General features: G+C 44.7%; 1 long non-coding RNA gene across 3 annotated transcripts; it reads right to left on the bottom strand.

The window, feature by feature from the left end:
• Positions 1 to 6,020: 6,020 nt before the first annotated feature.
• LOC125748373 (uncharacterized) lies at positions 6,021 to 14,220 on the bottom strand. Of its 3 annotated transcripts, none has more exons than XR_007399532.1 (3): positions 14,002 to 14,220; positions 10,604 to 10,668; positions 6,021 to 6,150 (listed from the first exon to the last, which is right to left on the bottom strand). It is a non-coding gene; the product is annotated as an uncharacterized LOC125748373 (long non-coding RNA). The 3 variants fall into 3 exon arrangements; XR_007399534.1 differs by having other exon boundaries at positions 6,063 to 6,153; XR_007399533.1 differs by lacking the exon at positions 6,021 to 6,150 and adding an exon at positions 9,494 to 9,619.
• Between the last annotated feature and the right edge of the window lie 255 nt (positions 14,221 to 14,475).

Below are 14,475 nucleotides of genomic sequence, written 5' to 3' on the forward strand. Positions count from 1 at the left end.
ATCAGTTGCCAGGGCTGTTTTGCTTCGCATCACCCACAGACGGGCCCTCGGCACTGAGGCCTACAAGGCTCAAATACGAGTCTGTGTGGGGCCCCTGGGGTTTGAGAGCCATCTACTGGTGACGAGCAGTCACTACACTAAGGGGGCCCTAAAGTAACTCTTTGAGAGGGCCCCAGAAAAAAACAAACCCACTGTGTCTGCCAACAACACTTTTGAAAAATTGACAATATGACCTGTCCATCCCCCCCCCCCAACTGCAACGATTAAGAAGCAACCATTTTCCCAAAACAACAGGGCCCCCATCAGCCAGCGACCCAGAAATATGGCCAAACTACGATGCATCGCATTTGTAATGTCCTTAGGACAGGTAAAAAAAAAACTCCTTTTTTTTTTAGTTTTAAATAGCATATCTATGACGGCATGTCCCCCCCCCCCGCGATTAACGCCGCCCTCTGTGGCACAGAGGGCCCCTCTGCTGCGACTTCCTGTCTTGTTCAGCACTTATTCTGAAATAACTCGGCACACACAGCCACTGTGTCAGGAAATCAATATAACACTCGCTTTTGCCATTAAGGCTAATGCAATCTAAAATAAAATCCAATCATGCACTGTAACTTATTTGAAAAAGGGCCTAACCCTGATGATTGACAGTGCACCAGGCATGCAGTAAAAGCTCGCCTTCGGAAGGGAGTTTGGACATAAAACACTCGCGATGACCTAACACGTCGACACTCAGCTGCAGCAGTCAGTTCAGGCTCTGTTCCCTTATGTTACTCCTGATAGATTTCATTTTGTACTGCATCTACTTCACATGCTTATTTCACGTTCATTTATTTTTTTTGCTCAATATAATTCCACCCACCCATCTGTCCGCCAACCATTTATCCAGTATAGGGCTGTGGTGCCCATTCCCAGAAGCACCGGGAGTAAGGCAAGCGACACCCTGGACAGGGTGCCAGTCCACTGAAGAACAATCGCTTACACACTAGAGTCACAGGCTGGCAACTTAGAGGTATCAGTCAATGGCAGGATTTATCACCAATCAAACCAAACTTCTGTATGGGGCCCCTGAGGTTTGGGGGCCCCCTGTTGGCTACAAACAGTCACTACACTAAACATTAGATAAACACGTCCCTTATTAAGGAGATGGTGAAGCAGCATGTTCTGTTTTGATTTGTGAAACATCCGCAAAGGGCCCTGAAGTAGTCTTTGCATGGGGCCTCGGAATCAATAATCTGGTCCCTGATGCCAATCAGCAAGTTTTGGTCTGTGGTTGGAAATTGGAGTACAGAGAGGAAACTCTTGGGGGGGACGCAATCTCCATGTACATGAGGTCGGGGGGTGGCAGCCCTGGCATGGCTATAAATAATGTGTATTATCTGGATATCTTTTTCAGTATATTTATTATCATATGGTTTAATATTATGTGGTTAAATAATACTATATTAGTTTTACTTTTCCATCTTTGTTTTATCGTGACGGTGATTTTACATGTTTTAATGCTTCACAACGCTTTGTGACCTCATCTGTGAAAGGCACTTCATGAATAAATTTTACTTACTTATAGGAAACCTTACAGTGGATTTTTGAAAACGCCTTGACTATTAGTCAATCTGCATCTGCTTCTGTGACATATTATAGTACAATGTGGATATAGCAGAGTAGAACAGAGGAAATTATGAATCATATAATGTGATTAACAATTTGTATTATGAGCGTCTAGAAAGATTTGTGATTTTAAAAAGAGATTAGAGTGAGATTCGGCGGAACATTAGCACTGTGAATGATTGATTGGTAGGGAGACGAATCCACCCCATCTCGCACTCTGGGACATCTCTCCCGCCATATTATTTAGCAGATTTTTTTCACTTAATTCCTGATGGTGACGGAGTTAAATCATCCATCTGTCCTCGCCTAATAAACACTGACAACCTGGAATGATGTCGGCAATGTGGGCAATTACGCTCAGTCGCACATCTGGGGGGGAGATATCACAGCATCTGTCAGTCATTGTTTAACACGTCGGGAGCTCCAATGTTTCCTGGCACCCGTGTTTGTCCGTGTCGAAACGCTGAGTCCGAGGCCTCCATTCATAATGATCCAATTACTTTTTTCGGCAGCTGGCTGTAACACGGGAAACTGACGACCCAAACGTAATTCGCTCCAAACCCAAACTGAGTACGTTATTCTCATAGCTACTGTGCTGCTGTTAACGCGTTACCCACACTATTATTATTAGCAGGTATTTCTGAATGGTAGCCATGGTAGAGAGTCTTGTTGCATGCACACATTTCTGCCATAATGCACGAGACACGTTCCTGTAACACCTCACTGTATGCAGAAATTATGCAGTAAAAATAACAGGACCTATGAAAAAAAATAGTTTAGGGTCAACCACTCACAGCCTAACCAATACCTAAACAATGCTTTGCTGTATTTACCAATTTCAAAATACTTTAAAGATCAAGCTTTATTTTTGAGCGTTATTCTTTTACATTCAGAATTTTGCGGCAATAGAGTGGCTTTAGTGACAAATAGCACAGCAGGTGAGATAGCTGAGCACAGAGCACATTCCTCTGTGGAGCAGCATGGTCAGGGGTGATACTCTGCCATACAAGGCATCAACACTGCATGAAATTGCATGCAACCCAGAGCAAGATTTGTGTTTCAGTAACATACAGAACTGGAAACAGCAAAGGTCAAACCTAGACAAAAATTTGGATTATTGTTCATGTTACATGTAATTATTTGACAAATTGTGTTTTAGGGCATCCTGCCAGCCTTATGATAAAACGTGTGATCTTGGGAGTTAGGATAGCGTGTTTAATCAGAGCTTGGGAGTAAAGATATGGTGTATAATCAGAGCTTGGGAGTAAAGATATCGTGTATAATCGGAGCTTGGGAGTAAGGACAGCGTGTATAATCAGAGCTTGGGAGTAAAGATATGGTGTATAATCGGAGCTTGGGAGTAAAGATATCGTGTATAATCGGAGCTTGGGAGTAAGGATAGCGTGTATAATCAGAGCTTGGGAGTAAAGATATCATGTATAATCGGAGCTTGGGAATAAGGATAGCCTGTATAATCAGAGCTTGGGAGTAAGGATAGCCTATATAATCAGAGCTTCGGAGTGAGGATAGCATGTATAATCAAAGCTCGTTAAATGTCTGTCTGTCCTGTATGTAATTATTATATATATTTTTATAATTACTCCCCCAAAGATAGTGTCCAATTTTAGAACAGCCGCCCCAGAGACGAGGGAATGTTGAGCTGGGGGGGGGGTGAAACAGCACCTCAGGGACGGGTTCTCAGACAGAATTACCTGCTAGAGGTTGACATCACCTACCCCACAGCCAACAATCTCAAAAAGGACAACTGCCCCCTTCAACTCTGGCACGATCTGTCAAAGAAACCCCAACCCCCCCATTTCATTGTTTGTATGGCACCTCCTCCTCCCTCCCCCATCCACATGCACGTGCAGACAGGAGGGCAAGGCACCATGGTCTCTGACAGCGGTAAGACCTCCTTCTCCCTCTGGTGCTTGTTAAAATTGAGGCCCTGCCGTCGCTCTCGCATAGAATCTTCTGGAGATGCAGGACCTGAAGGCTTGGTGTTAGGGGGAGGGGAGGAGGGAGGGGGGATCTCTGTCTCCCAGGGCCGGGCACCCCAGCTGTCCGTCGGGAGCCTGACCGCCAGGCTGGACCAGTGTTAAAAAAAAACGCAGAGAACCGCATCGGCTCCAAGGACAGTATCGTCAAAGAGGCATTGGAGGGCACTTCCTGTCGTGAAATATCCCAGCCTGGAAAGAGAGTCCTCATCCGTCGGTGGCATGAGATGTGGCCCGGAGCCTTCTCTCTACTTGTTATCGCTCACCCCTCTCCCCCGACCCTCCCCATCCCAAGCCTCGCGTTCCAGTTTTGGTTCAAGTTATTGGGCCGCATCTGTTACTATCCGTTACGTCCGGTAATAGCTGGCTGTGATACGATAAGACGGCTCCTCTTCAGGAGTGACTGAGTTCGCAGCTCACTGCTTTATGTCGCTGCCTAGGCAGCCGGCAGGCGGGGGTGGGAGGGGGGCAGCTTTCAGGAATGAACACATGGCGTCGAAGCGTGCCTTTATCAGGGCGACGTGTGACGAAAAGCAGACAGACGCGCGCCGTGGCCGTCTCCCTGTCTGCCCGCGCTGTAAATGTAGCATGTGCCATATTGTGACTCCCACACAGCACGGCTGATGTACGGGCAGCAAATTGCGGCCTGACATATTTACACTGGGCGTCTGCGAAATCTGGCCCATGAACTGAGATACAGGCGAGGAATACATAAAGAAAAATGCTGACCTGGCAGGAGACGGTTCAAAGTATATTTTTACCAATCGGCTAGCTTGCTAAAAAACAGAAAAGGGGGGTGCCTTAAGTTCAGTGGTTTTATTGTTCTGCATTCATCCTGGTTGCCATGGTGATAAAAAAAAAACATGTTTGCGTTTGAGCAGTTCCCTCATGAGCATTGGGGGGGGGGGGATGCCTGATATCAGGACCACAGTCCCGGTAGTGTCTGACACGCTTGGTGGGAGGCCGGGCTCAGGGTGCATGGTGTTTGAGGAGGATGAGTTTGAACAAGCCCATATACATCCGTCATTCACGCGCTCTACTCGTTTTCTCCACTTTTCCTCTCCTCCAAGTCAGGAACATTAAAGGCTGAGGGTGGTGACTCAGTGTTCATTGCCCATTTGAAGTCATAACCCTGAGATGTGGCGTTCGCCATCGTCGACATGCTACTGTCATATTAACATAAAATCTGTGACTGCAGACGCCGGTGTTTCAAGTATAAATAAGTGTAAATGGCACTTAATGAGCTTCTGGATTTATTAGAGGCATAAGAGAATAACGCATGCGATTAGATATTTAACAAAGGAGAAATTAGCGCACATAGCTTGCGATACACAAATTATATGTATTTCACACAGAAATATAATCATCTGGACATGACTGACACGTACAATCATGCATGTGTTCTGTAGTTCACCACTTCTGTGTTCAAGGACAGCAAGATAGACAGTGATACATGACAACCTAAACAATTGCTCTTAACCTTGGAACCTGTGAATTCCTATCCTTGGAACCTTGGAATGTGTGAGTGCATTAAATAACAGACATGCAAAATTAGATATTAGTTCCAGATCAGTGTATTACTCTTTGTGTTTGCAGGGCATATAGCTGAATTTTTGGTCTGGCATTATAATAGAGAACTTTAAATTAACATGATCTTCTTGAGAGGGAAAGGTCTTTATATATGAAATCTACCTGGATGGTACCACCCCAATGGAATGCTTGTAGAAACCGGTTATCCAGTCATACCTGGGTTGTTGTGGGGCTGCTCGGCTCTTCCCATACGATGCCTAATGCACATCTACATCCTGAATTCAGTCTGCCCCTACTTGGATTGTGGACCCCGTCGGCCCGTACAATGTCAGCAAGGGCTGGAAGTACGAGCAGCACGGCCGGTGTGTCTATGTCAGTGTTTCCCAACCCAAAAACTGGAAGGGAGAAAAAACATGGACTGCCCGGGGTTCCCCAAGGACTGGGTTGGGAAACGCTGGTTTATGTGTCTGGGTGGGGTCCTACTGTCGAGGGGGGGAGCTCCCCCTACAGGTCACTACCAGGACCCACAAGCCAAACTGGTATATGGTCCAGAGGCGAAACATCACTATTTAAATTCCTTATAGCTTTCACTTTAGAATTCAATACTTTGTGCTAGTAATATATTGAAATCCACGCAAAGATTCCCCAATGAATAAAATTAGATTCAGGTACTTTAGAAGTCTCTCATTAATGATTGGTCATGCACAGAACAACCGTTAAATTACATTTTTTTTTCCAGTATACGTCTAAATTTGGAAGTAATCAACAAATACTCTTCTCAGAGAATAAAGTACCTAGATTGTCAATCACATTAAAGCAGAGACAGCTATGATACATGAATGATATTTCATTCGCTGTCTGGGTACTATCACAATCCCACTCACCTTTGGCCTTGAACCTTCCAGCCTTTCTGTAAGTGTACGCCGTGTGACAGGGTGGCCTAGCGATGCCCTTTTGCCTGTCATACTGAAAGTCTCCACTTCCTCCTCTGTGCCACTCGCCCATCACTTACGATCTGCTGACACAAATTCATTCTCTTCAATATTTATTCAGTCTAACAGTGAAATATGCGACGTTTACTCTGTACAGTAAGTGTTTTGATGCCGGTTCCCTAACACTACAGCACAGACTTTTCCTGATAGCCTCCAAATATACAGGACACATTTCTGTGGGATTTGAAATGCCTGTACACACATTTGCATATTTGTAAAAAATTATTTACTTCTTGCATCCAGGAGTCCCATTTTCTTTTTATATCCCCTATACTTGGGTTTGGGGTGATGGAGGGGGGTGGGACACAAATAAACAGTAACAATGGCTTAACTGTATTCCCAGATGCTTATTTTTCACTATGGAAATATTTTTTTTCCTTTGGGCCAACAAAGTCGCTCATCAAACCCTGTACATTTTAGGTGCTTAGTTTTTGAAGCATTGCTGAATTAGCAAACACTGATACAGCCAAGTCTTTATAGATGTATGTACTGGTGCGAAATGGAGCATTTTTATTTTCAGTTTTTTTTTTTCTTTTTTTTTTTTTTAACTATATGTGTGTTCTACTACTCTAAACCTGCAATTCCCTTCTGGATTAATAAAGTTTCATCTAATCAATCATCCGGTCTGTCTGTCTGTGTACAGCTTATAACTTGCCCAAATATTTCCATGAAGCAGTACAGGCCGTAAGGGTGCTTCGTTGGAGTGCTGAGCATCACGTTCTCCTGCTCTTGAACCCGTGACCTTCTGCCTCTTTCTGTTACTCTCCGGCGTCTGGTTCCTGCGCTGGGCTACCGGCGAGCCTCATTAGTGCATCCTGTGTCAGTTTCAGGGTGAATAGGCTCATTCCCCTCCCTGCTGTATTCGGGGGAAAATGCTCCGATTTCCTGAGCTTCCTGGTTTGCGTGCTTGCAGGATGTTTCTCCTGTTACTTGTGCAGAAGGTGAAGACCCCTGAAACAGCTCAAACAGCTATGGAGACCTGATGCCGTTCCTTTCACACCCTTACCTCCAAAACAGACTGAAATTTATGGGTGTACGTTGTAATCATCGTTAATGTGATGCATCATTAATTTAAGGAGATATATTAAAACACAGAGGTCAGAGGTTAAGGGGATATAAGCCAAACCCAGTGACAGAATGTAGTAATGGAATATTTATTTTGCTAATCTAGTTTCTTTACATTTCAGAGTTCAAATGTGTGCACATCATACAATAAATTTTATTAAATTTCTCTTTTCAAGATGTTCTTGTTTACATACGTTTTGAAAAATGTCTGCACTATGTGTTCTGTCTGCATTTTGTCTTCTTTTGCACTATGTGGAATAAAGCTCACACCATCTTGTCTTATGTTATGTTAAAAGCTGTTGTGAAAGCTTCCGCCAGACCACAATAGCATGTATACATAATCCAAAAATGAGCATGTTTATGTAAACAACGTTGAGGTAGATACATCCTGGATCGTTAAGTGAGCCGTGTTTTAAGACGAGCGTTATCTGTGCCTTATTAGCCGACGTATCAGTGGGCTTCCTGGAGTCTCAACAAGGAGTCAGAGCCGCTGGTGTGGAAGGACAAGAAGCCATGAAAGGCTTGGACAAATATTCTTTCTTTCAGTCACTCTCTATGGCGGTTTCATGGAGCCGTAATCCGCTGATGAATGTGCCTGCATGGACAACGGGATGAACACTGTCGCTTTGAGGTTCCCGTGAAGCTGGGAGGCCGCGACAGATGGATAATTTGATTTTTGTGACCCTCAAATGACTCTGTGAACACACAAGCCCCACGACTGAAGAGTTGTCCGAATCCAGCACAAAAGGACGCCACTCAGTGGGGATGTGGATGCATTCATGGAACTGGGGTGGCCAGGGGGGGAGAGAGCACACATCATTACGGAACCACCCGGAATCTTTTTACACTAAGAACCTACTCCTGAAGGGCCTCATTGTGTTGTCACCATTTGTAGACCCATCCATCTGCTGGGGATGATGTAGGATATGATTCATCAGGCCCATATTACGCTCTTTAACTACTTGTATACCCATTTCCTTGGCCACTTGTTACAGCCATCTCTAGGAGTTACAGAACTGGGTGAGAAAACGTGAAGAGAGTGATAAATTCACCGCCGCCTGTCACCTCCCAGCTCAAACCATTCCTGCCCACATCCCCCTCTCAGCCTAATGTTACCCTACGACCAAACATCCATTTTTCATATTTCCCCTGGCTACTGCCCCCTCCTGGTCAGCTCCTTGTGTACACAGGCAATTTCAACACCATCTATCACTAAAGCCAACTGCCAGACGTGCGACAATAATTAGCCCTTTTCAGAGTCGCTGTGGCCTCCTCTCGTGACCATACCGGTTCATTATCCTGGACAGGAGGCGCCGCCCACTTAAATATAGACAAAGATGGAGCTGCTGGAACGAGAGCTGCACATGTCACACGTCGGTCAGACCATGCACAGCACTTTATACTCCAGTGCGTCAAGTCAGTGTGTAAAGACACTCCCAAGCTCTTTAATCCCGAACCCTCAGCCTGTCAGGGTGTAGCCTCTGTAGCCTCCCTGTGTGTCCAGGAGTAGATATCGGGAATGAGGGGGGGTTGTTGGATGATATGAAACACCTCTCCACACACACACACACAGTTCTCAGAACACCAAATTACAAGCAGAGACACTTCACAGTACTGGACCCACAGTAAAGCACACAACAGCTTATGTAGATTTTGTGATTTGTTAGGTTCTTGTCCTGTGGTACAGTGATTAGCACGGCTTCTGTCAGCTCTGAGACCAGGGCTCAAGTTTATGACCCAGCTCTATGTGTGTGGAATTGGCATATTTGCCACAAGTTATCATGGGGTTACCGCTGAAGTGGCGTTGCCAAATAGCCCATGTGTATGACATGTAATAGGTTGGCAGGGTAGGCACTGGACCCCTGCAACCATGCATTGGACAAATGGGGATGGATACATTCTTGCTTTGTTTGGAAGATGCTGTGTAGCTCTTGCTCCAGTACTACGTACACTTGTACCTGGGAATTCATTGGAAGGTCATCTTATGCCTAGTTGACTCCATGACAGCCATTTAACAGGTGGTCAGGGGCTCAGCGGGCTAAGTCTCTGTGCCCATGACTGGAAGGTCGCTGGTTTGATCTCTGGCCTTGACAGAACAGTCACATGTCCGTAGGCCCGTAACCCCCAGTTCTGGGGGTGCTGCACAATGGTTGAGTGGATTTCTGAAAACTTGATTTTCATTGACCCTTACTTGTCAGTTGCATATAAAATTGACACCAGGGCCACAGTTCTCAGCATGTTCTCATGATGGTGAAGACACAGCCAGGTGTATGTGGGAAGGCACTAACCTTTTTAGGGTGTGAGGTCACCAGGCTCTCTGCTGCCCACCTCTTACGAGGCACAACATTGGTGTCTGCCAGTCCGTGGTTCATAAGGTGCAGTTCTGGGGCTGAGAAAAGCTTCTCCCGCGGCGATGGCCACAAAAGGCTACACCACAGGCAGACATGTGGGCATGCTAGCACAGGAGCGACCGAGCGCAACAGAAATGACACGCTTGCTTTCTGACGGTCAAAGCATGTTTTTCGTGACTGAGCACTAGGTGTGGGTTTGGGGTGGGTGTCTCGTGGCTTTTTTTAAACTCGCCTGAAGTTAGAGTGTGAATTCAGAAGATGCAGTTCAGTCACGCAAACATTTACTGTTCTCTGACTACTAATACTATTACAAATACTTTTCTAAAGTCAATTTTTTTTTTTGAGAAAAATGTAGTCTCTCCACTATGCTATGCCTATGCTATGTCATGATTTTTATTTCATTCTGACATTGGGAGGATTCAGCTTTTGGGTTTTTCTGGAGTTTTTCCTCGTAGTACGGGCAACTTATTTAAATTTATTTTATTCAGCCCACTGTCATGCCTAGCTCATCTGATCCTAGTGTGTGCCACACCCCCCGATTATCCACGTGTGCCTCCCCGATCTTGCCCAGCTGTGTATGATTATTTTCGCCCAGTCTTATCTATTTCAGTCCGTGTCTTGCCCTGGTTTTTGTCCGTCATTGATGTTAGTCGATGTCCGTACTAGCCTTCTGTCTTGCCCCTTTAATAGATCCCCAGTTTCCCCCGATTTTCGCCTCCTTGCCTGCTTCCTGCCCGCTCACCACGCACCCGGACACCCACGCTTGAGACCAAAATTTTAGTGCATCAGACATTAGCAACCTCTAAGGATTCCTTTTTGTTTCCTTGTGGTTTAAAACACTATGGATTTCCTTGGTTAATGGAACAGAATCACCGATTTGATTATTTGGACACATAAGACATTCCTCTGAAGCTACAAATTACAGGACAAAAAAAAAAGTTTGATGGTTGACGTTCAGGACCCCTTTTGCACGATTTGTTGCAATACGTCCTGCAGAAATGTGAGTGAAGTGATTTTAAAAGCGTTGCTTCAGTTGAGTAATTGGCTGTCACCCGCTTACCTCTGTTGGCCTCACATTTCTGGCAAGTTATCCACAGCAAAGATCCAAGTTGCTCCAAAAAGGCTCTACAAATAAGCCAGACCACAAAAACACTATTTTGAAGTCAACCATGAATCACATCCAAGTGGCCACTGATAACATTACACAATTTATCTCCTCAACGATTTTCCAGGGCGAGTTAGGTGTATATACCCTACTGCCCTAAAGTTACAGCCGGAGGTTTATTTGGGGCAATTTGGGTGAATCAGTGATTCTTCCTAAATTTGAACCTACCAGACAGTAAAAATTGAATGAGACACACCCCCCCTCTACTGACTCTGAAATAACACACGCAGACACACCCCCAACAAAAGGCCTTGATTATCCGAGCGCTGTCACGTTCCATGAGTTAGGCATCACAGATCTTCAGCATCCAAAGCCCTTCTGTAATAAACAGCGGCCTGGTTTATGAGCGGCCTGCCAATCTGAGGATGTATCAGCTGTTCATCAGAGACGAATGAGCGGAGAAGCTTCCTGATATTTGCCTCATTAAACTGAATGTTTTAGACCTGAAGGAGAATTCAAGTACAGCAACAAGGTGGAGGAGACCAAAACCTGACTTTGTTGACTGGGATAGGAATATTCCACATTTTCCTGACATAGTCTTGCATCAGCTAGCAATTCTGTTCTATAAACGTCTCAGCGGTACTAAAACTGGAAGCAATATGAGTCTATATATTTTTGAAACAACTTTTTAACCTCCTGGTTTTAACTTTGCCCTGCCTGTGCTTACAGGCATGATATATTTATAGCTAACCGCACCCAGAGCATGTTATTCATAAAAATACACAAGCCCTAAAACCAGAGAGCTCTCCTCCTTTCCATCCCTTCATCCTGAGTGCAGACGATCACCACTCTCGCCTAGAGAGCTGCAGAGCTTGGGGCCACCAGCTGTAGCAGCGTGTAAAGGCGTATTTATGCTGGCGTGTGGCTATAACCCAAGAGGAGATGGCAAGGAGGGGGAGCAATCAATAACACATGGCAGCTAGTCAATTCGAGATTCAATGCGGGACGCTTTCTGCTTAAGAGAAGGATCTATACGATACGCTCAGTTTTTCAGCCAAGGGCCTTAGTAGATACTGAAAAGTGGGCTCAATCTGAACAAAATGAAGAAAAGTAAACAAACTGGAATTAGAACGAAGGAACCCAAAGCAAAAAATATATGTTCTTGGTGACAGTTCTTGGATAAAAGTAGAAGGTTACGTGGGTGAATGTTTGTGTGCTTTGGCCTTTTTAAAGCCTACTGTACTTACGAATAGAAATGCCTATGCTAAAAAATATAGCCAGTCATCATGTAAGCAGTCCAGCACTTACACATTGACTAAGAGCACAGTGGCTAATTCTCTTTGCCCGTGCTGCTGAGGAAGTTTTGGGAATGACCATGGACATGGCTGTCAGGTGCTTTTTGCTTTAGCAACACAGCAATATTCATCCATCCACTATCAAAACCTAAGCTTACACTAGCGGCTAAGATTGCAGAACTTTATTTCAGTTACTCCAGTTACTTTTCTAATCATCTAATGTATGATGCTGGTAACATTTTTTGACTGTTTATAAGCATTACGGCCAATATTCATGTAGCGATTTTTAAAGCGTAATGCCAAAAATACTAAGTGTTTCTCCAGTTTTGGCCACTAGTGTGAGATATGGTCAACGGCAACTCACTCTAAGAAGCGTGTTTTTGTTATACGTCCTGCTCTGAAGGTATCACAACCTGCTAGAGAAAGTCAGAGTGGGAGAGAACCAGGAATAACACAAGTCTGGGGTATTGTCTTCCTTCATTTCTGATCCTCAGGTCATAGTTCACCCTGATCATCTAGTCCCCATGCTTCTGATCACAGAGCAGCCTGTTAACTATCAACACCAGCTCTGCCACTAAACCGGGTATGTGACCTGAATGACGAAAGTGCTCTGTGACAGTGCTGTACCGCATGGATGTGAGCCATACATTTGTGGGGTGCACTATGATAGAGCTGGGGGAGATGATCTGAACTTTGACCTCAAATCATATTACCCCCCCCTTGAAACAGCCCATAGAAATGCATATACAGGCAGCTCTAGAGTTACCTTAGAATTGACTTGTGTTAAAAATAACGCAAAAAGTCAGCATACACCTGCAAGCAAAGGAACACTTCTTTCATCAATTTAATGTCTTATTTAGTATATATTATTAGTATTTTTTGCTACAACATCACTTGATTGGTGTGGAAAGGTAAACCTGACATTGGTGAAATTTGACTTATGTAAGGGTTTATGGAACGGATTAATTACGTCAGCGAAGACCGGCCTGCACCAAAAATGGCATTTACAATTGGTGTTTATAAGACAGTCCTTGGGATTACTTTAGACTGATTATTAGCTATTTGTTAATTGCTGGACCTTTAATACAGTAGTAATTACATTGCCCCTTCCGCCTTTGGCGGCAGTTATAACACTGCCATTCAGGTTTGCCTTGAAAACCCCTTTCATTCCTAAATAGTGATGAAAAGCAAGAATTTTGTTAATTTAGGAATGTGTAATGAAGTGCCTGACAGGCATAAATGACTTTCATTTGACGGAAAGGTTTCACATTTACATAAAAATGTTTTTCTTTTGCTGTGACCGAGCTACACCCTGTTCGGCACTGGCGCGGTGAGCTTCAGGAACACGCTCAGCCAGCTGTCTACACTGACTCTGGCTGCGTGCGACTCAGGACAGCAAACACAACCAGGCGTGTTATTTAGTTATCAGCATTAAGTATTAAAGAGCCGCCAATTATAAATTATATATATTAACCCAGGTTGTGATGTTGAATTAATCGGTGTATCTGTAATCAGATTTATAATAGTTAATCTTTAGTTTAAAATAATATAATGAGCAGGGCTTGTTAACGTTTCGAACACCTGCGAGAGCAGACGTTTACGGCAGGATATGTGCGCTGGAATGGATCCAGCTGTCTCGGAAAGGCGCTCGCAAGCTAGCGAGCGGAGCCGGCTGATTAAACCATCAGCACCCGGCCAGCCGAAGGTCGTTAGAGCTGGGAACGGGGCTCACGTACAGCACCCTCGTCGACCGGCCGGAGGGGTCGGAGACTGGGGAATATTCAGGGCACTTGCTTTTTTACATGACAGATTTAAAAAGTGTTTCAAGGGAGGTGCTAAAATTCCTTCCAAGCCAACTGTGATTCCTGGCAAATGAATGCGCCACTAGGCCCCGTCGTCATGCAGGGCCTGCAGTAACGGTATAATCCAGACTTGGCAGCTCGCCCCCGTCCCGACGGTAACCGCTAAGCAGAGCAGCGCCTGAGATTCGCTTTAATTTGCTGTATCTCGACAGTTTACTTATAAGTTCGTAATGCTAAAGAGGTGCGCTCCACTTACCTTGATGCTGCATGCTGTCAGAATTTCCGTCACTTTGTTTTTTTCCCCTTCCTTAACATATACAGCTGAGATTAATCACGAAAATCTTTTGGACGGGGAACTTTCTGGAACAGGTTTATACCTTCGTAATAATTATTCACATACGTCTGAAATTTAGCTTCGGGATTCCGGGCGGCGGGGTTGCCCCACGAGGGCGGGGGATACCGGGGGATTTACGCAGCGGCCATGTTTTGACGGCACGTGCTGTTGTTATCCTGAGATGTTCGCTACAAATCCGCGTGTTCGGACAGCAAGCTCTAAACACGAAAAATATGTCTGGGGGCCTCTTTCGGCTGTTTGTCACTATAATGATTCACCTAGACTTGAGTCCTCTTGGCATTATCTATTTTCTGCCTCACTTGATACCAATGAAAAAAAATCATAGAAATAAATATAACTTATCCGACAACATGGTAGCTATGACAAATAAATAAA

Source organism: Brienomyrus brachyistius, chromosome 9 (genome assembly GCF_023856365.1).
Source record: "Brienomyrus brachyistius isolate T26 chromosome 9, BBRACH_0.4, whole genome shotgun sequence".
Classification (NCBI taxonomy): Eukaryota; Metazoa; Chordata; class Actinopteri; order Osteoglossiformes; family Mormyridae; genus Brienomyrus; species Brienomyrus brachyistius.